The 23,486-nt window shown below is 42.9% G+C and overlaps 1 long non-coding RNA gene and 1 other non-coding gene across 4 annotated transcripts; both read left to right on the top strand.

Annotated features, from left to right (window-relative positions):
- Positions 1-4,861: 4,861 nt before the first annotated feature.
- Positions 4,862-22,503, top strand: LOC144261605 (uncharacterized). 3 transcript variants are annotated; one of them, XR_013345328.1, is made up of 5 exons: positions 4,864-5,218; positions 7,208-7,264; positions 12,648-12,703; positions 13,986-14,193; positions 17,688-22,503. It is a non-coding gene; the product is annotated as an uncharacterized LOC144261605 (long non-coding RNA). The 3 variants fall into 3 exon arrangements; XR_013345327.1 differs by having other exon boundaries at positions 4,862-5,218; positions 12,648-14,193; XR_013345329.1 differs by lacking the exon at positions 12,648-12,703 and having other exon boundaries at positions 4,867-5,218.
- On the top strand, positions 7,348-7,436 carry LOC144261735 (small nucleolar RNA SNORD93). Its single transcript, XR_013345429.1, has one exon. It is a non-coding gene; the product is annotated as a small nucleolar RNA SNORD93 (small nucleolar RNA).
- Positions 22,504-23,486: the final 983 nt, after the last annotated feature.

The raw sequence follows: 23,486 nt of genomic DNA, 5'->3' as shown, positions 1-23,486 counted from the left end.
CAAAGCTGTGGGAAGGAGAGCCTTCTGCTCCATGAACCATCCCCTGGAGCATTCTAGGATGTCTGGGAGAGGAGGATATGGAACTTGGTGAGGAGGGCAGCTGGTACATCATTGGGTGCAGCGGGATTCTAAGATCTAGCTGACTTTCCTGCACCTCAGTCAGATGCCTCAACATGTCTCTTTGCTCCCCTAAAACCGCAACATGTCGTCTTGCATGTTACATTCTTGTTCCCTGCATGCTTTCCTGCCCTCTTGATTTTTAGAAGCCCTTTAGGTCAGTGGAAAGGGCTCAGTAGTAAAGATATGCACATTATAAATTAGACATAACACGGCATATGTCGACTTAATGCCATAGTGTAGACATGGCCTCAGTCAATGGAAACATTTATTTTTGGAACTCTTGGCAGATGTGTTACCTGCATATTAACAGGGCTCATGGCCAGAGACAAACCTTGCATATATAGGTCTCTAAATTTAGGATTATTATATTGCACAGTACCATTTACTATTGGACCCAAGCCTGCCAACCAATACAACAGTTTTTTTCTTAGCATATACTTTTCTGGTCTCTCAGCTGGCAATCGTTTTTCAGAATATGCTTTACCCATAACATTGTCACAAAGGAAATACAGTTTTACCACACTTGCATACACCTGAGCCAATTCACCATGTGGGTCCAACATCATACTCTGTGGCAGTGCATTATAGTCCTTTAATGACATGCAGTCTCTCATTAGGACCACAGTATCCTCCTTACTCAACTTAGGAGTGGCACTTAACCTGGCCAACCAGTTCAGAACAGTGTCTTTATTTAACAGATCCATTTGCTTTCCAAAAGCTCTCGTTTGTTCGGGAGTCAGAGCTTTTATTTCGTATTTGGTCTCTGAGGCCCAATTAGGGCCATATTGAGTTACCTTTGTTACCACTGGAGCAAAAGGAGGTGCTCCTGACTTGGCTCCTCATAGCAAATGGGTGCTGAGGGTGTGGGCCTGCCCACAGTGGAGTACTGTGGTGGTGGATCTCTGTTTTCTGAGTCTTAGTCAGACTCAGTATTTATTACCCATGATGAATCCAGTTAGGGGGTTAGATTCGATAGCATTAATCATTCCCCTAGATAACTGCAGTTGTTTCTGTAGCTTATTGATGCAGTGCTGACATACCGCATGATCCACTGTACCACCTTCCCTGGCCCGCGGGACCTCTTTTAAGAGCTGCCACACAATGGCCTGCGACTCCTCTAGCTCTTTCGCCTTGATCTCACTCTCTCTTTCAGCAGCAATAAGCTGGGTATTGAGGCTTTTTAGCTGTTCCTCCAACTGTGTGACCTGGTTAGTTAGGCTGGTCACTGAAGCAGTTGCTGCTTGTTGTTGGGCAGCCTGCTTTTCAAAGTCTTGTTTTAGATCTTGCTTTTCTGCCAGAGCCGTCTCCGTCTGCTGCTTCAGCAGCTGCACCTGGCAGTTCAGCTCTCAGCCGACCATGGCCAAGCCATAGAGCAAGGCGCGTTTCTGTGCCTTTCTTTTAGGAATCGGTTTACAGATTTTGTATCTTTTCCGTAGCTGGGATAGTTTTTGTATGGAGTCTTCCCCTGCCAGGAACTCCTCACTCCAGGGGTTCTGATTCTTTCCAAACAAAGCCACACTGTATTCAGTGTTATTTTTATTGCTCAGCTTGTTCCACCCCAGAAAGCTGAAGACCTGCTGCGTCCTGGTGGTGTTATTCGGTTGCTTGATTGCTTACCCAACAACCGGTTAGTAGGCAAAAGTCACGGCGTCCTGGTGGTGCTATTTGGTTGCTTGATTGCTTACCCAACAACCGGTTAGTAGGCAAAAGTCAAAAGGCAGCACACGGCTCTCTTGGGAAAGTCAAAGCCACAACAATGCAGCACAAAGTCCCTTTAGGAGAGTCAAAACTGCTGAAAGAGGTACGCAGCTTTTTGGGCAAATGCACCACGCCGTATCTAGCTTATACCAGTCAGATACTAGTGGTTCCAGAGGAGGTCCACTGGTTTACCACTACCTGCTTTCCTGATCAGTCTGTTACCAGGAAAACAGGTAGTGGTAAACCAGTGCACTCCCTCTGGAACCACTAGACCCGACTGCTTTGACGGTCCATAGACTCGGGGAGGGAACTTCTTCGGATACTGCGGGTGAGCACATATGTTGTGGCCCCACAGGAGACCGGCCTGAAAAGCCGAAGTAGCTCCATGGTGGGTGAGGTGCGTCCACAGGGGGCTGGAGTTGAGGCTGAAAACCTCAGCGAGATCCAGCTACCACCCTTCCCATTCCTTTGGGGCAATCAGGGCCTTTGGGATCTCCGAAAAGGATTTTCTATTACAGGGCGGGAAAACTCCCAGATCCTTTTTGGGGATCCCAAAGGCCCTGATTGCCCCAAGGGAATGGGAAGGGTGGTAGCAGGATCTCGTTGAGGTTTTCAGCCTCAACTCCAGCCCCCTGCGGACGCACCTCACCCACCATGGAGCTACTTCGGCTTTTCAGGCCGGTCTCCTGTGGGGCCACAAGATATGTGCTCACCCACAGTATTCAAAGAAGTTCTCTCCCCAAGTCTATGGACCGTCAAAGCAGTCACTGTTGCAACTTAAAAACAAACCAACAGAAATTCCCAACAGGACCTGAGTGGGTTAGCTACTCCCAAACAAGTCCTGCCGCGGTCGCCACAACGGTAATCAGGGAAAATCAAAACTAAATGAACCCCAATATGCCTCTCTGTTTCTGTTTTACGGGTACAGGTTCTTGGTCTTGTTATCAGGGTCTGTCACCTGAGGAAGCAGCTACTGTGTCCCACTCTCCTTCACAAGTATGGTGTAGGAAAGAGAAGGAGAGACAAAAGTTACTTTTGAAACAGGTAAGTAGTGTATTAAGGATTGGTTACATGAAAGAGAACACACATAAACACATAAAACTCAGCAAACAGTGGACTGCAACTAAGGAGCTTGAAGCTCAGACCCAAGCTTAGACCCCTCCCTCTTGGCAACAAGAATATAACAAATCCCCAGTATAGCCTACTGCTAATCAGATGTCATCTATGGTCAGGTCGTATGGTAGTGAGTGGTGGGTCCAGGACCTTCTACCCTCGGCCAAATGCTGGCCTTTGGGGAGGAACACAGGGTCTCGGCTGCTAGACTGAAGTTGCTGGCTGGTGGACCAAAGGACCCTGGATGGCAGGTAAGTCAATAATGTCACAGGATCCTTCACAGTTCTTGATCCGGAGACCCGTGCAAAAGCCCAACCACGTACGGCTGCTTCCTGGGCGGACAGCCCCGTGACGACGTGGCACAGTTCCTTATAAGGAGTGAGTGGCGGGAAAGTTCTGAGGGGATGGCAGTTACAAGTCAGTTGCAACTGGTTTGAACCAGCCCTCGTGCCACAGCTTTCGCACCTTAATTTTCCACCTTTGGGGACAAAATGGAAATTCGACTCCATACTGAAAAATACCAAAGTCCATATGGATGAGGGGAAACAATATAAAAACCTTATCCTAAACATTTTCAATCACTTATATAAAATCACCAACAATATCAGTTAACATTCTTCTTTGAGTGATTGTACATGTCCATTCTACTTTAGGTGCATGTGCACCCAGTACACAGTTGTCAGAGATTTTTCCCTCAGAAAAACAGGGATTGCAGGGAGTTAAGCTGGAAGCAATGCAGTCCCACAGAGCAGTGCAGAGCGTTTAATAAAATTCTACTTGTTCATCTTAATCTGCATTCAGCTTCACTCCTTGCAAATGAAACAGTATCCTAGCCATGCTAAAATGACATGATAAAATGGGGCACAGCTATATTGAAATTGGATTCTCAACTGGGTGCCCTCAACACTGTTGTAATGTTAGTGTATTTGGAATCTAAAAAAGCAAATGCAATCCAGATGATGCGCTGGAGAGGTCTTACGGATCTAAAAAAGCAAATACAATCCAGCAGTTGATCCAGTAGGAGGAAGAGCTGTTGTTCCCTCTGAGACAGAATTTGTTTTCACTGTAGCAAGTTTTATGCAATATCTTAACTGTGGGTTTTAACGCTTGTGGGGGAGGGTATGCACAAGAGAGTGCCACATGTGCAGCAGCGGCTTCCCTCTGTTTTCACTCACCCGTTTGAATTCAAAGAAAGAGCTTCCCAGCCAAGAGACTTGCCCACTGTATCTTATCACCTCCGCTTGTGTATAATCTAACTAAAAGCTGCTGTGAGGCTTGCGTCACACGCCTATAAAGTCACAAACTAGCCGCACCAAGCTGGAGTGTAATACACACCTCTCATTTAGCTTGCTGGGGGGGTGTGGCAAAGAATTGTTATTTATAGTGCAGCACACAGTGGCGTTCGGACAATTTTTATAGTGCGGGGCACTTGAAAGTCATTGAACAAAACTGTAAACCCCGAATATGATGGAAACAACTTCAAGCCCGGGGGTGCTGCCATACCCCCATCATCCCTAGTTCCAGCACCCCGATGGCACACACACTTTTCAGACAAATAAGAGAAAGCCTAGTCTGAATAGCTAATCATCTAAATTTAGGCAGATATTTTAAATTGATCATGGGGGAGGTGAAGAGATAGCTGTAAATTAGAGGAAAGGGGAAAAGTTGCTTTCTATCTCTATCAAGACTCAAGTTCTAACACTGTATTATAAGCTGTACAATATACTGCTTTACAATGGGGTGTTTTTTCTTATCCTTTAGTGCCTGTCTTTGATCTCATTGATTAGGATAACAATGAGAAACTGACCTAGTAAGACATTTGAGTTGTAAAGAGTGTTCTGTAGGAATAACTTGTGCTGGTAAGGTTGTGCAAACTGGAAAAAACAGGGAGTGCCTAATGTAAAAATATCTACTTCGTCCAGCTGTTACATCTTCCCATATATGGCTATTGTTATACCTCCCATGCCAGACAGACAAGCGGCTGCACAGTTTGTTATTGAGATAACAGCCCTGAGGACAGGAGAGAGAATGATGAGCCACCTTCCAAACAGATTTGAACTGGTGTGAGATAATGGTACAAACGTATTTTAGAAACTGGTCTAAACTAGCCCATAAGAAAGAGTGGTAGGTGTGGATTCAAAAAAAGACCGTCACATACTAAGGAGAAAGGGAGCTGGACTAACCAGAAACTGTGGCTGCAACTGCCTGCGAAACAAATAATGAGGATTCATTATGAGGCACCTTTGCCCAAAGAAGAGGGTCAGAGACTGAACTTTGCAGCCATGCTGTAGGTATTATTTCATATTTATAACTTAAAGCTCTATCCCTTTTATTGATATATTAGTCTGGGGAGTAGCTATGTTTACTTAACTTTATTTGGTTATTTTTTCTCTCTGTTTTTAAGGAAAGCAAACTGACTTTGCAATGAGTGACAAGTATCGTGCAAAAAGAATGAGGAGTACTTGTGGCACCTTAGAGACTAACAAATTTATTTGAGCATAAGCTTTCGTGGGCTAAAACCCACTTCATCAGATGCATTCAGTGGAAAATACAGTAGGAAGATATATATATATATATATATATACACACACATACAGACACAGAGAACATGAAAAAATGGGTGTTGCCATACCCACTATAATGAGAGTGATCAGTTAAGGTGAGCTATTATCAGCAGGAGGAAAAAAACAAAAAAACCGATCTTTTGTAGTGATAATCAGGATGGCCCATTTCCAACAGTTGACAAGAGGGTGTGAGTAACAGTAGGGGAAAAAAATAAGCATGGGGAAATAGTTTTACTTTGTGTAATGACCCATCCACTCCCAGTCTTTATTCAAGCCTCATTTAACGGTGTCCAGTTTTCAAATTAATTCCAATTCAGCAGTTTCTCGTTGGAGTCTGTTTTTGAAGTTTTTTTGCTGTAGTTTTGACAATTTTAGGTCTGTAATTGAGTGACCAGGGAGATTGAAGTGTTCTCCGACTGGTTTTTGAATGTTATAATTCTTGACATCTGATTTGTGTCTATTTATTCTTTTACCTAGATACTGTCTGGTTTGGCCAATGTACATGGCAGAGGGGCGTTACTGGCACATGATGGCATATATGACATTGGTAGATGTGCAGGTGAACAAGCCTCTGATAGTGTGGCTGATGTGATTAGGTTCTATGATGATGTCCCCTGAATAGATATGTGGACACAGTTGGCAACGGGCTTTGTTGCAAGGACAGGTTCCTGGATTAGTGGTTCTGTTGTGTGGTGTGTGGTTGCTGGTGAGTATTTGCTTCAGGTTGGGGGGCTGTCTCTAAGCCTGTCTCCCAAGATCTGTGAGAGTGAGGGATCGTCCTTCAGGATAGGTTGTAGATCCTTGATGATGCGCTGGAGAGGTTTTAGTTGGGGGCTGAAGGTGACGGCTAGTGGCATTCTGTTACTTTCTTTGTTGGGCCTCTTCTGTAGTAGGTGACTTCTGGGTACTCTTCTGGCTCTGTCAGTCTGCTGCACCATGAGCTGTGGAATACGTGTTGCTGGTTTGCAGAGATCACACTTCTCAAAATGGCTAAGTGATGGCTGAGGTGCTGTGATCTCCCCAGAGACTTCTTCGGTAGGGATCAAAATGGGCAGAGCTCGTGTTGTGTGGGAAATGTCAACTTAATGATGCATTTCTTGTTTTTCTCATGTAATGCTACATGTCTTATAAGAGGACCTTAGTGCTGCATTTCTTGGTTTTTCAGATGTTTTGGGAATTATCACATTCTGAAAGGGTATGAGGTGCACAGACAGTGCTGAGTTACTACAACCTTAACTCCGTGTTAAATATTTTTGCTTATGAAATTGTGTTTGGTGCCCACTGGATGCTGATAGTCACATTTGCTATTGCACACTTTTGAAAAAGAGGTACTGTGAAATGCCTAATAAAAAGTTACTGATGCGATCAGGGAAGAGGAAAAATAAGCAGAATGTTTGGCTGCCTATTTAATAAAATATGAGAGCCCAAATTAAACTAGCTAGGTATAAAAAATGAAGCTGACAGTTAAGCACGGTTTGCATTTAAATCCATTAAGAGAATGAAGCTATTCTTTACAGTCACTGAAACCAGTGAGAGAAACACCTGTCTGAGGTAATACTGCAGTAGTCAGCAATACTGAGGTAATACTGCAGTACTCAGCAATATTTCACAGTGATCTTATGAGAAAAGCTGCTGTCTAATTGATTATTAACTAATAAAGTGCACAAAGTGTTCTAATGCAAAACTCAACTTTCTCTCTCCGCACCCTCCAGATTCAGTCATGAAGATGCAAATAGTTGTTTAATATTCAACTGCTGCTTCCAGTGAAGGTATATCTCACTACAATTTACTTACCTTTAAATGCAACACCTTATTAAATATTGTAAATGTATGGTATTGTGAATGGAATTTCTGGCCAAGGATGAAAACCATGATCTGATTGCATACCTGTTTACAATGATATGCCCAAGTCTGATGGGTTAAAGGATTTACCTGAGGCCAGACTGACATCCATAAGATATTTAAGTATTTTTGTTTTTAAATTAAACCTTTTAAAATTATTATTTGCCCTTCTGCTAGTGAAAGCATGACAGATTTATGTTGTTTTACAGTGTTTTAAAAGATTTTTCTGTTAGAATACCTAGTTGTAAATTATTTGCTTACAAGACTAGCAAATGGAACTTCTGGATCTGAAGAATAAATTGCTATAACAGCTGGTATACAGATTGTACAGGATTAAGTAGAGCACATTTATTTTCAGCTGTGTTTTTGCTATGAGCTAGAAAAGTGCAGACAAACCTTGACTACCCTGTAGGCCTAAAGACAACTTTGCTATTAACCTAGTTAGTGTTTATACCAATCCCACTCTTGGTATAGTGTATTGACATAATGCACTTTAAAAATAACTGGGTAAATAAAGCACTGCAATTGATTTGCTTTTATATGTGTTGACTACATTTCAAAATTGCACACAAAATATTACACAACTATGGCCTACATGTGCCTTGATATAATAAGGATATAGAATTGGAGCGCTTGAAAATCAAGAATTGTATTTAAAAATGCACATTCAGTTTCATTATTTCAACACACACTTATTGTAATTGTCATTCTCTAGCCTCTGTGAATAACAAACAAGATGATGCTAAAGAGAGAACACTCTGACAGTGATAAGGCATTTTTATCGGGGAACTGATTGCTACCTGAAAGTATTTGCCCTCCAGTTGCATCGTTTTAAAAATGTTTTTACGTAAAGGCTTTTTGAGTTTGTCAGGGGATGGACTTCTAAAAAGTCCCACAGTAACTAGAAAATGGAACAAGAAGTTTTGGGAGGGAAGGTATTGTATGGAGGAGGAGAGGGAAGAGTGAAAGAATAACCTCAAAGATTTGCAACATCTCAAGTGCAACAGGAATGGGCATTACTGGATGATTTTCTGCTATGGCTTGAATTTGGTTATTTTTAAAAGGACACTATCAGCTTCAAATCTAGCCAATGTAAAAAAAAAAAATAGTTCGGCAGTTACAGTTACTACAAATGTTCTGGAGTCCCCCTGCAAAGAGAACATGTTGTTAAAATGAGGAGTTTGTTATTCATAATTTAGGCTGAGAGTTTGTCACAGAATTCACAGGTTCTGTGACTTTCCATGACTTCTGCAGCCTGCCGGTGTGCCTGGCCTGGGGGCAGCTCAGGCACCGGATTAACCATTAGGCTAATAAGGCTATAGCCCTCCTATTTTTTAGGCCCTACTAGTCAGGCAGGCGGGTCGGTCAGGGCTGGGTGAGGGGGGAGCGAGCTTGCTCACACAGCCCTGCTGGAGTGCTCCTGCCAGCCAGAAAGGCAAAGCAGCCGCCTGTGGCTTGGAAGGAGCTCAGCCAGCAGCCTGTTGCTTCCGCTCCCTCCCGTCTGCCTCTCCCCCATACTGCAGGAACACACTGCCAGGTATCCAGTTACCACTGGTGACCAGACACTAAAAATCCGGTTACCACGGGAACTGCGTCAGCCGTGGGTGTAGTTTGAGCAGGCATTGTGTGTGTCCCCCAGTTCCTCCCCACCCCTGATTTCTCCGGAGCTCTGCTTAGCTGTCAGGGAGAGAAGCTCCCTCTGCCCTCTCCTTGGCTGAGGCTGGCAGGCAGCTCCTGGGTCCCAGTGCCCACCCCTGTCATCTTCTATGTGTGCCTGGTCCCGTTTCTGGACAACTGGCGAGTGCCTATGGGGGAGGACGGGGACGGGGAGAGGCAGTACCAGAGCAGTAGGGTGGGAAGCTTGCACAGAACCTGCACACACACTACCCAGCTCCAGCCAGAACTATTGCCTCTCCCATGTATAAGGAACAAATTTCAGATTTATGATGCAGTGTGTTCAGTACTATATTGAACTGTACTAAAAATCAAAGAAATCCAATTTTTTTCTTGGATGTATTTTTTCTGTACTGGGATGCCCAGGCAACCAAGTTCTTTCCTTATGCTCAGTCTAGTTCCACAGGTGAACGCATCTTTGTACTTTTAAGGGTTTGCAAAAGCACTGGAGGAAGCTCAATACACAGTGTTGTAGGTTGCTCTCTCCCTTCTCCCTCAAGGATTTTAAATCTGCTTCTTAGCAGGCTATGATAGAAAGAGTGGCTGAATAGGCTAAAGGCAGGTTCTGTCCATTTGCTGGTTCTCTAGCAGTTCAATCCATCATAAAAGTACCTCACATCTGATTTCTTTTGAGGTTCATTCCAAAAACTTAAAGCTAAATAAACCTGAAGTTATCCCTCATTTTTCTGCCCCAACTCAAACTAACTTCTTTCCCAAATGGAAAATGTTGGATAAGCATGGAATGTGATTCAAGAAGGGAATGAGAACACGGGCCAATTCCGACTGACAGTTACACCTGTGTAGCCTTATTGACTTCAGGGAGAACAGATTTTTGCACAAAAATAGATTTTGGTCCCTTCTGCTTTTTCACATCTGGTATAAGCAGAATCTCATTCACTTTCCTCCCCTAAACTTTTGAGCACTTTAAGGAAAAAAATTAAACAAGGTCTGCTTGATTTACACATGCAAATGAAACAGGAAGCTCTCCTTTCTTTCTACACCAGCTTTAAACAAACAAACAGGCCTGATGTAACAAGCAAGGGTGTCACAACAGCAGCCTTGGTTGGACTGTTCTTTTGAAAGATCCTTAATGGTTCTTTTAAGATGCAGATTTTCATTGAAGTCTTTTTGTTCAGGGGGGCAGAGAACACAACAGGGAATAGCTCTGTTTTGTCAACTCCTAGTCATTCAAAAGCTGAAAGGCTTTAGCTTGTTTGTTTAATGTTTGTACAGTGATTTTGAAGAGCTAACATAGGACAGAAGTGCTAAATATTATGTCTGGGCAACCATTTAAAGATCTGTGTCATTTCTAGCTGTTATCTTTTTCTTACTTAAAAAAAAAAGCTTAAAACAAACAAACGCAAAGTGTAGAGGGCTGGGGCACACAGAACTCATGCTTAACACATTCTAGAATAGATAATACTTAGTCCTGCCATGAGTGCAGGGAACCGGACTAGATGACGGCTCAAGGTCCCTTCTAGTCCTATGATTTTATTCTAATTGTGGAAGAGCTTGGTGATAGAATGGCCTGATGTGGTGAATAATTGGAGATTAACTACACAAATGGGGGTATCATCCCACAAATAATATTTGGGTTCAGTGTGAAAACAGTAATTCATTGTCCTCAGCCAGTGCAACACTGGGAGGCAGCTTTCAGAGCAAGACAGCCTAAAATACACTGCCACCCAATGTAACTTTCCCACTACTACTTCTTCTACTTCCATGGATTTTACACCTGAGTGGTTTTCTTTTACATAATAAAAGCTGGCTGCAGTCAGAGTGAGATAGGGTATGTGGTGTGCTGTAGACAGAGTCCATAGTTTCGGGAAAACACCTGCAGGCTTGGCTTTGCACTGTGCCATGTGGAGGGTTGAGGGCAGAAGCACAAGGTTGAAAGAGGTAAGCGGGATGGGGAATGTTGCAGTGTTCACCCTCATGAAGAAGAGCACTCCACTACCTAGGAGGAAGGAGGCCTAAGAGAAGGATAGTGTAGCATCCCTCAAGCTACCTCTTACTCAGAAGTATCTGTTTGAAGAATTGAGTGTAGTAAGAGTAGAATAAACTTGTTAATTTTATATAAATAAATAATATGTATGTAGAGAAATGTTTGATGACTTCATACTTTTTTTTTCAATATGTAATTCATACTTAGGCCCCTCATAACCTTAATCCAGCCCTGTCTTGGGTCACCGCAACCCCCACCCCAGCAGCTGAGTTTGGGTGTGGGAGGGGGCAGGAGGCTGGGGCACGGGACGGAGTGAGGCGGGCTCTGGGCAGTGCTTCCATGGATGGCTCCCTGGAAGCAGTGACATCCCCCTCACTCAACTCCTAGGCGGGGGCATGGCCAGGCAGCTCTGCATGCTGCCTCCACCTGCAGGCACCGCACCTGCAGCTCCCATTGGCCACTGTTCCCAGCCAATGGAAGCTGCGAAGTCAGCGCTCTAGGCGGAGGCAGAGGGCAGAGCTGCCTGGCCACACCTCCACCTAGGAGCTAAGTGAGGGGGATGTCGCCGCTTCTGGGGAATCCCCCAGGTAAGCACCACCCAGAGCCCACCTCACCCCATCCAGTGCCCCAACCCCCAGCCCTCTCCCACACCCAAAGTCTGCTGCTGCTGGGGGTTAGGGGGAGAGCACAGAACGAGGTAGGGAGTTTGCTGGCTCCACCCCCTCCAGCACAAGCAGGGGTCTTGGGCCACTCCCCAGCACCCACCCAAGTTTTAGACAGGGGCATATAGTAAAAGTCATGGACAAGTCACAGGCCATGAATTTTTGTTTACTGCCAGTGACCTGTCCCTGACTTTTACTAAAAATACTTGTGACTAAAACGTAGCCTTATTCATAATCTACCTTGTTTCCCATACGACCTCCATCACTGAGATATCTGAGTATCCAATATTAGGTCTGATCTGTACCCCGTATGCTAGCAAAGTTCCTCTTCAAATGAACAGAATTCTTGCTTGACTGAAGTGTATAGAATCTATTTAAACAGAACAACTGACATATCTAAACACAATTTTAAATTATAAACAGCACTTTAATTAAAAACATACATCTTTAATAATTGCAGGAAATACCTTTTGCTTTTATGAGCTAACTCAAGGACAGTAATAAAAATCTATATAATCCATTTTTATTTAATGTTGATAATAGGATTTCCTTCCAGAGGCGACTAGAATGCAATAAGAAAAGGTTAAAGTAATGCAATATCTTTTAAAAATTTCACTATGATTATCTTATCAAGTACACACATCTGATAGTTATATTAATAGAATTTAAAGCAACCTTTAACATATTAAAACCTTGAACAAACTATTTGAATTAATACATGCATTGAGCTTTAATACCTGAAATTGATTGTTCTCGTTGAGCCTGAGCCAAATCCCATTGATTTCGTAGGCTTTGGATCAGGCCCTTACCAGCATGCTAATGAAACATGGTCTGCAAAGGTGACCTGCAAAGGAGAAAAAAAAGCATGTGCCCTCTTTTGTGTCTTTATGGTGTTTGAAGGAGAATCTGAAGATTTCCTTGCCACCCCCTTGACTCCCAGGAAAAACATTGTTTGTTCTTATAACTTGAGGAATATCAAGCTCTCTCTTCCCCCCCTCCCCACCCTCTTTTTTTTTTTTTTGGCTGCAGATCTTCGTGGAGAATCTGAGTGGGACCTTTTCCAAGCTTCAACAGAAAGGGCAGAGGTTTGAAAGCCTCAAAATATCACAAAATACTTTTCTCCTAAATGTTTGTCGGGACTGAGTTAAATAGATGTTAACAAAAATATCCAAAGAGTTTTAAACAGCCTGATTAATTTTTTTCCCTTCGCAGCAGCTTAGATTTCACTTTATTGTGCTGTCTTTGTTCCACTAGTTATTCAATACACACAGCAGTCAAGACGTGGTAATCCATGTATTATAAAATCAAGCTAGCTAATAAAACAGTTCAGGCCTATTTTATACATCAAAAAGAACAGCAGACATTTTCCCCCATTACAGGTCACCTTTAATAAACTATCGGGATTAAATGCAGTGTAACTGATAGCTATTGAAATTCTGACAATTTCATTAAAAATAGAAAATTTAGCTAAAAATCGGTAACTTTGTTTTTAAATGCTGTCAGAGTTTTTGCTTCCTGTGCAACAAAACTTATCTAGGCTATCTTCATCCATTTTTACACAACCACCAACCACCTACAATCCACGTATGAGTAAGCTAGCTAGTGTAAGCAATTTTTTTTTAAAAAAAGAACAGGCACTTTCAAGAGAGTACAACCAATAATTTTAGAGATCTTTAATCTTGGCATAGCCTGTTTTGCCAGTGCAATGAGCACAATTACCTTATAGGACACTATCCAGCAATGTATCCTCTATCTGTTTAAAGATTAAAAAACAGTAGTTAGAGGCACTGGGACAGTACTTGTTTTTAGATGCTATTTTGGTTTCGATCCATTAGATAGCAGTACAAAATGGGGGGGGAGGGTTGTAAAGTAAAAAAATACTACACTGGTAATCTGATTTCAATAGCTTGCATAAAAAGACAGCAGTGGCTAGGGTCACATGTGCTTTCCATTGCTTCCTGTAAAATGCTGTGTTGGCTCCTAAAGCAAAGCTTTTCGCATGAGATGGCCATATGAACTAGCATATTGAGACTGAGCTTAATCTGGGAAAATGTTATATATTACATGTGCTCGCATGGCCTTTTGGAAAAAATACTTAGAACTACACAGCTTGGAAAGGCAAATTATTCAAAATGATTCATTTATATATCACAGGTCAGGTGGTCAGATCCTCAGCTGGTGTGAACTGTCATAACTCCATTGACACTGGCAGAAGCTCTGTCCCCAGCTCATACAGTTCTTCAGATATTTGAAAGGCCAAAACGAGCCACTCTCCTTACTACTTTATCACAAAGGGGTAAAAAGCATGAACAATAATTTATAATTAAGTGCAAATTAAAGCCATCACATTTTTCATCTTCATTTTAGGTCTGAATAAGTGAGAGTGGCAATGTTATGATTTCCTCAGCGATCTTTTCCATTCGGCTTAGCCAGAACACCTCTCCAGTTCTGGGATAATACTTTATCCAGCTCTCTCGAATCCAAGAAATCAGCTCAACTCTGGACTCATCACTGAGGTTTCATTATTGGCATACAATCAAACTACACTTGAGTTGATTAGGCTCAAGTGTAGCAGGTGGGTACAGGGTATACCGCACCATCAATGTACATAATCATAAGTTAGCTTTTATACACTCTTTTACTTAATACTATTGGTTACTGTCACTTTATGATTGGTCTACTAATTTTGGTACCAATCTCTCTACAGATAATGAACTGTCCACAAGCTACAAAGTATGCTAGTAAGCAAAGCTGCAGCTGCAAGTTTATCACACATTAACTCTTCTTACTATTTCTTTATCTACTAACTACATGTTATTTACAAGGCCACTTGGGCGTTTATGCTTTGTCCAGTGTTAACCTCTGTTTTCTTACTTCTGTTCTGTTTTATTGTTCATGCAAGGTTTACAGGCAGGAGATTAGATGGGGAGATGGATGCACCAGATAGCTTTCAGCTGGATGGCATCTGCATGCAGGGGTAGCCTTTGCATTCCTAAAGCAAATGTTACCCTGGGATTTAAAGAGTGGCTAGACATATGTATACATCAATAAGTCTAGCCTAGACAGCACCTTAATTAGGAGGTTAACTAAAAAAAGAAAAAAAAAAATGAAGGAAGGAAAGAGCCCTCATGCTTTAGGGTAAAAGGTAATTCACTGTTGGATTTTGGAAGGACTTTTCTTTCCTTTAAAATAAGTTTAAATACAATAATAAAGGTTTTTATACTGTCCATTCATGCATCAGGTGTCAGGCCACTGCTGGAGAATGGATGCTAAACTAGATTGATACCGGTCTGTTTTAACATGGCAGTATCTGAAGTATACATGTGGCTATAATATTACCCTAATGTACTATGGTTCCACAACAATACAGTCAGTGATGAGCTGCCAAAATCTTAACAACCGGTTCCCTATAAAAAGTTCTGATTTAAGGGATGTGCCCCAGTATGTATTTTTTGTACCAACAGGGTTACAATACATCTGTATTTTCCCGGGAGGAATTTTTAAAATTTAAAAATTCCTCCCAGACGGCGATTTAAGAACCAAAAAGCCTGACCTGTCTGGGAAAATACGGATGTATGTTAACCCTGCCTAAAGTTCTTTTTTAAAAAGATGGGCCTGAACTAGAAATGAGCTCCGTTTCACATGTGTGGGTCCCCGCCACTCCGTGGGGGTGTGCTAGGGTGACCAGATGTCCCGATTTTATAGGGACAGTCTCGTTTTGGGGTCTTTTTCTTATATCGGCTCCGATTACCCCCCAGCCCCTGTCCTGATTTTTCACACTTGCTGTCTGGTCACCCTAGGGTGTGCACGTGTGGGTCCCAGCTGCTCCCTGCCCCCCTCATTGAAGCAGGTGTGCAGGGTTACTGCCCTGGGAACTGCAGGGCACCAGTGGACGTGGGGCCAGCTGCAGACAGGGGCGTGGGGCAGGGCTAGCTGGAGGCAGGGGGTGCAGGGCTGGCTGCGGGCAGGGCAGGGGATGCGGAGCTGGCTGGAGACAGGAGGGTGCAGGGTTGGCTGGAGGCAAGGGGGTGCGGGGCTGGCTGCGGGCAGGGCAAGGGGTGCGGAGCTGGCTGGAGAAAGGGGGGTGCGGGTTGGCTGGAGGCAAGGGGGTGTGGGGCTGGCTGGAGACAGGGGCTGGCTGTGGGCAGGGCAGGGGGTGTGGCAGGGGCTGGTGCGGGCAGGGTAGAGAGAGAGTGAGGGTGGGGCTGGAGACGGGCTCACTGCGGGCAGGGCAGGGGATGCGTGCGGCAGGAGTTGGCTGGATACAGGGCAGGGGGTGCAGCAGGGGCTGGCTGCAGGCAGGGGTGCAGGACTGGCTGGAGACAGGGCAGGGGGTGCGTGTGGCAGGGCAGGGAGTGCGGGGGTGGCTGGAGACAGGGGCTAGCTGCAGGCAGGGGGTGCGGGGGTAGGGGCTGGCTGCAGGCAGGGCAGGGGGGTGCAGGGCTGGCTGGAGGTGCAGCAGGGGCTGTTGTGGGCAGGGCAGGGGGTGCGGCAGGGGCTGGTGCGGGCAGGGAAGAGAGTGCAGGGGTGGCTGGAGACAGGGGCTCGCTGCAGGCAGGTCAGGGGGTGCGTGCGGCAGGGACTGCTGCGCGCAGGGGGTGCGGGGGTGGCTGGAAACGGGCTGGCTGCAGACAGGAGGTGCAGGGGTGGCTAGAGAGGGGCTGGCTGCGGGCAGGGGGTGCGGAGGTGGCTGGAGGTAGGGCAGGGGTGGCTGGAGATGGAGGCTGGCTGCAGGCAGGGGGTGCGGGGGTGGCTGGAGGTAGGGCAGGGGGTGGCTGGAGATGGGGGCTGGCTGCAGGCAGGGGGTGCGGGGGTGGCTGGAGGTAGGGCAGGGGGTGGCTGGAGATGGGGGCTGGCTGCAGGCAGGGGGTGCGGGGGTGGCTGGAGGTAGGGCAGGGGGTGCGGCAGGGGCTGGCTGGAGGCAGAGCAGGGGGGGTAGCAGGGGCTGGCTGTGGCCAGGGGGTGTCTGGAGGCAAGGTAGGGGGTGGCTGGAGGCAGGGGCTGGCTGCAGGCAGGGGCTGGCTGGGAGCAGGGTGGTGGGTACTCACAGGGAGAGCAGCAGGACGCAGCCCAGGCCCAGCAGAGCAGCCGGGGACCCACCAGGCAGCATCGGGAGCCCCAGGGCCAGGGGAGCAGCAACAGGACTCGTGCTCAGGGCCAGGCGTCAGCCCACATGGCTCCCGCAGCGCAGCGCCCCCGGTGGCCGGAGCAGGAATTACATCACTTCCCAGCCGGAGCCCATCAAAGCCTCAGCAGGGAAGCAGGTTAACAACCGGTTCTAAAACTGCTTCAAAATTTAACAACTGATTCACGCAAACCGGCTCCAGCTCACCACTGAATACAGTATATAACACACTTTAGCAACAATAGCTGCATTCTTGCAAAATAGTTTCCCCTCACTTCCCCTGCCTCCATTCTATTCAGCTGGAGTAGGCGGACGCATAGAGCAATTACTTTCAATTCTGTTTGTTAGGTTAAGGAATAAAATACTATTATGACTGAAGCTCATAACGTGCCAGAGAAGCTATATGAGACTTGAATACCCATGACCTATGGGGAAAGCAGCGAGTCTCAGAAAGCAAATTGCCACAGTAAAAAGTGAAACACTGAATACTAATAAATCTTGCTAATTAACAAGTCATGTCAACTTCCTTCAAGTTAGTTCTTCTCACCCTCAAGCTAACACTTCACCAAGATTTATTAGCAGTGTTCCTTTAAAACCATTGGATGGCAGACTTGAACTGGAAGCTATTTTTGTTATTTTAAGTTACTGTAACTGAAAGTACCAGTTAGTCCCTTGTGTTCAGAGCTGATAGTACCCTCATCAGTTCTCCACTACTCTAATTATTCTGGTGCTTGATAAACCCCACTTTACAACTGCTGCTTTGACAAAGGGAGAGAGTTGTGCTATGTGTGTTTAAATAAAGATGTTAACGGGGGAGTGGGTGACTCACTGTATTAGCAGCCGCATATTATTCACAAAAGAGAATCCACACAGTTTACTTATTAATTATATATATCTCAAAGCATTTTACAAAGCAAGTCTATATCATTCTTCCCATTTTACAGCTGGGAAAATGGGCACAGAGAGGTGACATGACTTGCTGGTTACCCAGAACGCAACTGGCAGAGCCAGGAGTACAGCCAAGATCATCCATTTCCCATATGCTCTATCCACTAAGATGCTCTGTGCTTCTTTGTCAAGGAGTGAAAACTCCATGTCATGAACAAGTCTTTATAGGAAACCATACCTATAGCCTCTATTTTATGCTCCAATAGTAATCTGACCAACATACACAGCCACATATTTAAACTTTGAAAACATCACTTTATTTTAAAAAAGAGAAACTGCATTCAAGAAAGCTTTAGTGAAGAAATAATTGCCCATGCAGTCACTAACTTGTTTGAACAGTTGGATGCTGAGCCAGATTTTTTGCATTCAAAAATAAAACCAAAGTATGAAAGAAAGAGGTGCCGCAAAAAACCCTAAATCACCTAGTATAATAACTTCAATGAACCTTTCAAATAAAGGGAAAATATTTATATGCAATAAAGGGGTCAGTATTCGGCCACTCCAAAGTAAAAAATACAGTATTTCTTAGTGATAAGTTGAACACAATGTGCTGGCTGTAAATGAGTTATTGGTTTCTACGAACTATCTAGGAAGACACATTCCTGTCGCTCCATCTCATGTGATGGAAAAGATGGTTAAAAAAATAACGACAGTATCATTTGCTTAGGAAGGGCAGGTTGTGATGTGCAAATTGTGAATTGTGTTTTAATGTTCTCTACATATGGAAAACAAAGGGGAAAATAGTTGCCTTGTCATTTTCATCTGGAACCCTGAGAATAGGCTTTGTGTGTCCTTGAAAAGAGTTGATTGTAAAAACTAAGCAGATACAGAAATGAGATGGTCCTTTAAAAAACACAATCTTTAATTGTTTTGAAATAAGTCTTTCATTTAGTATTTTGTTCTTTATTTCTCATGATATAGCAGTGTGTTTGGGGTGGGAATAGAAACAGAGGAACATTTTGGCTAGTGTGTTGAGTTTAGTCAACATTTTTATTTAAGTAACCTATACTGCATGAATGATAGGATAATTTTAAAATAAAGGATTATGAGACTTTCAGACAGAGGGATTCTGTGGCTTCCTCTCTGAGTTTGTTGGTATCACAGTTTCTTTAATTTTATATTTTTTAGCATAAATAAAATACATGACATGTCCAGTTATCACAAACAGTAAGGAAATTATCACCAGCAGCCCAAATTGTTGCGGTTGAGGAGCTAGAATAACCATAATGAAATGTACAAGGTCCATCAAGTAGTTCATAGAGCTCTGCACACCATTGACTATCCCACGCTCTAATTCTGGAATGTTCTCCTGTAGAAGCTGGGTCACAGTCAAGTCAAATGACCAAAGACCTGCAAGAGAACAGTAAAACTCAAGTGCTGTAAATTGTGCATGAATTTGTCCTTTGGATTGTATAATATTCTCCTAAGGGAATGGAAAGCCCCATCTATGTAAAACATTTCAAACTACATTGAACATTATACTAGAAAATAGATTGTAAGTAGCTGTCCACTATTGGCAGGGAAAAGACCAAATACCCTAATGGGTTCCCAGCCCGCATCTTTAAATTTAGCGATTTCAAATTAGGAGAGCTACAGCAGGCTACCCACATATGGAAGTCCATTGAGCCACACTACATATTGTGGCCCTGTCCACCAGTATTCAGATGATAAACCAGTGACTTCTGTTAAATGATGGAAGAATTGTGAAAAAGCTAAGAGTGTAATGACCTCAAAATACCCATTGTAATATCACTGGAATAACTATATATTTCTGTTCTCTTATATCCTATCTGAAGGACACAAGATAATTTTTTTTTAAATTATAACAAAATACATAGAATTTCTCTAATGCACACACCTTACACTGTACCTACAAAAACTAGTTTCTTCTCCCTTCTTAGGAAAGGATTTATAGGAGGGTGCTTTTATGAGGCATCACATTACTAAATCTTATAATAGGTAATCTACCATTTTGTGTAAGAAACTAATTTCAATTGTTAAAATAAAAATGTGCATTTCATAATGCATTATTTCCTCATTTCCTTTTTTGCTAAAAAATTGTAATGGGGGTATTAGTTGTTAGTGCCGATTAGCAAGGTTCTATGATAGTCTCTCTTGATAGTAGAGATCGTTATGAGTGATATAAAAAGAATTACACTAGGAAACTGCAAGTTAAAATATGGAAGGACCATCTCAGCTCTTTGTTTTTGTCAAACTCTAGACCTCCTTCATGTAACTTTTCTATTACTTTTGTGTTCATATTTAGTATAATTCCCAGACAAAAACTATGTTAAAATGGAGTTAATGTTGTGAGTATATATCAATACTTTAGGGTAAACTACATTAAAGGGATGTTGTAATGATCTCAAAACCAAGCACTGTAAACCTAAGAAATTCACAGTGAAGATTAAGTGTAGAAGAAATCCAAACTTGATAGAGTATAGAAATGTACAATTAGGGCAACCAAAATGAATTAACTGTTGAAACGTTCCATATACTTAAAGCTCACTGAGTTCTTGTGTGCTTGATTTTTTTCTTTTGATTAATGGTAATTTTTCCTTGTAATTCATCCTATAGTTGTCAAGAAGAATTGCCCTATTTCAAAATGGCCACCTTCTCCTAATGTTCTCAATGGGACTGAAGGCACTGCAGCCCATAGGGAAGATGATTTCTTCCTAGGCTGCGAGGAGGCAGATACACTCAATCCCATGCAGAACAAGAGAGTTTTACACCATTCCCAAAATGGCCACCAACTGAGGGCAGCTGTAGTTTTGGTCTTACTGAGAACAATAGAAGATGTCAGCCATTTTGAAAGAGGGTAGTTCTTCATTGATGTCTCTGAACTAAAGTAAACTATTGTATCCTGCAGCTTCTCATGAAGGAGAAATTTTCATTTATGCACAACAGGAAAAAATGACCACTAGATCATTTTCTTTAGTGAAAAGAGATCTGACACTAAATTTCTTAAAAGCCCCTTTTTCAATTAATTTTAATTCCTAAACTAATTACCCCAATTTATTTGTAACTTTAGAGAAAATTGTGTACTCAAAGAGCAAGTGCTGTAATTGGGGGAAGGACATGCATATTTACCATACAGGGTTGATCCTTGCTTTATGTTCAAAACTCAACTCAACCTTAACTATAGAGTAGTTACCAATCCCTCCATAATACGTTTAGACTTTTATAAAATCAAAACAAAGTCAAAAAGACTCGTTACATGAAATAAGAATAATATGTAATGGATGTACCAAATTTATATATAAAAATGCACTAAACTGTGAAAAAAAAAACTCCATGAATAGACTCACTGGATAATTCTTCATGATACAATCTCCATAGGTTTCAGCACACAGCTATACCTAAATGCTAACCTACAGTGGCTTTGCTATTGCATCATGGGCTGCTCTTGAACAGGCTGCCAGTTTATACCAATTATAGTTTTGTGGATGAAAACTAAATATGGCCCTGAAATGAGACTACCTTTCTTCATTTATGAATTAATACAGATTTGAACCTAGACCTCCAGTGGTGACAGGCTAGCATGCTGAGCAGTTGAGTCACCTACTTCCTCTTTCCCCCCACCTCTGCCTTGTAATTTGGTTTACTAAAGTAGGATTTATAGGAGAAGTATAGCGTTTGTGATGCTACTTCTCCCCCATCCTTTCTATTTCTGCAGCATACTTAGGATTCCATGAAAATGCTAAATTTAAGTCAGCTAACAATGCTATAATAGTAGCATGAAATGTCATTGTCATGTAGATCAGTGTTGTTCCTCTGAGCAGCCCTACCAATAATTACAGGGGGAAATCCTGGGAATGCAACATAACTGTTTTATTAAAACACAGATATGCTAAAGGCAGTCAAACTGACTAGAAATCTTTGGTAGATGTCTATTAATGAAGACTCAGATGCATAAATGACATGCACTACCTGCATAAAATAGTTGAAAAACATGCTGAATTGGCATGTGCATGAGAGAAACTAAAATTACTTTTTTATTGACAAGTAGTTCACGTAATCCTGGGTAACAATAGTGAAGGAATATATAAAGGCATCTCAATATGGATGCAGTATGAATACACAAAATGTAGTTGTGACTGAATACACCCCTGTATTCACACCCTACAGATTATTGTAATAACCTTTGTGCAAAATATGCTTGTGATATCATTTGAAAACTAATAACTCGCTGGTCAATAATATCATGATGAAATGTGTGTAGTAACATTATATGTAAAGTTATAAACATAAGTTGAAATCAGGTCTGAAGTGCGTTTACCAGATTAGTTTGGATAAACCTGTTTCCCAAAGACATAGGACAAGCTGATGTGTCATCTAGCCATGTGTCATCAAAATTGATGGGCCATCATCTGTCAAGTGGCTGTTCTTTGGCAAAGAAGGATGGCAGTAACAGATCCATCTACATTTTAGCAAACAACACATGGAACCTCTTTCACCACAACACTCCCTGACTCCATCCTCACAGCAGGAAAGGGGGACTGGACTATAAAGTGAGGGACAAAAACACCCCAAGTTATCTCTCTCTCACACACACAAACACCTAAGAAGACAAAAGAAACAGCCTTTGAACTTTGGGAGCAGATCCTGTCCTGAGAATTTCATCAGCAATGTTACTGGTAACATGTGGTAAGGGATTTCACCTTGAGCCAAGTCTAGTTTGTTAAGTTTTAGTACTAGGAAGCGTTTTATATTGATTTCTCTTATAATCATTTCGGACTTGAATGCCTTATACTTGTACTCACTTAAAACTTATCTGCTTGTAGTTAAATAAATATGTTTTATTAAAATTAATCCAGTGTTGTGTTAAACTGAGCTGTGTGGGTTACTCCATTTACAGTAGCAAACTTGTTGGATATTGATTCCCTTAGAGTGGCAATGGACCTAAAATATCTGAACTGTCCAGGAGAGGCTGGATAGTGCAAAACATACATTTTCAGGGGAAATTCAGGACTGCAATTGTGTTGGGGCCACCCTGCAACTGATAACCGAGGCTGGTGGAAACCAGAGTGTGACTGGAGTGTGACTGGCAGGATGCAGCTATACACAGACACTCAGGGTGTGACCTGCATGCTGTTTGGCTGTATGTGAGGGGCCCAGGTGGGGAGCTACGAGAGCAAAGCATTGTGAGACACCATAGGTTACAGGGCAGGGGTGACAACCTCTCACTGGTCTGGATTGCTCCCTGGGATGTCATAGTAGTAAAATCATGTTTATAAGGCAGCTCCCTATAAGGCTGCTATGTTTAACAAAAATCCCTATACCACACAATCAACTACTTTACATTCATACTTAAAACTAAGGTTCTGAATGGTGGAGCAGAAATGCAATTACAAGGCTCTGAAAATTAGTGCCTGCTTTGCCAAGGTGCTAAGCATCCTTAATTAGGCCCTCGCTTTCCACCAGCCCTAGAGTAAATTAAGTATGTTTATGCCTATACAGTCATTAACTTGATGAAAACAGGATATTCTTTCTGAAAGTATTGACTAGAAAGTGATTTCATTCCAAATGGCATCTCTTTGGAAGCCTCAACATCCTCCCTCCCCTTCTGCCCCCACCCCTTACAAACCTTTGTTTGTGGAATGGTGCTACCTGTGAGGAGATTCATATTAAATTATCTGAATTTTCTTACCTTAAGTACTAATTACTAATTCTGCTTCTTACATATTTAAGCATACAGCAGTCTGGCACAACTGCTGTTGTACTTTCTGTGCTTTCATTTACAGGGATTTTTTTGACTGGCTCTAAGCCAATGGAACATCCATTTGCTCAGATGA

This window comes from Eretmochelys imbricata, chromosome 2 (genome assembly GCF_965152235.1).
Source record: "Eretmochelys imbricata isolate rEreImb1 chromosome 2, rEreImb1.hap1, whole genome shotgun sequence".
Taxonomy (NCBI): Eukaryota; Metazoa; Chordata; order Testudines; family Cheloniidae; genus Eretmochelys; species Eretmochelys imbricata.
Note: the sequence above shows the minus strand (reverse complement) of the source record. Positions and strands in the feature narration are given on the sequence as shown.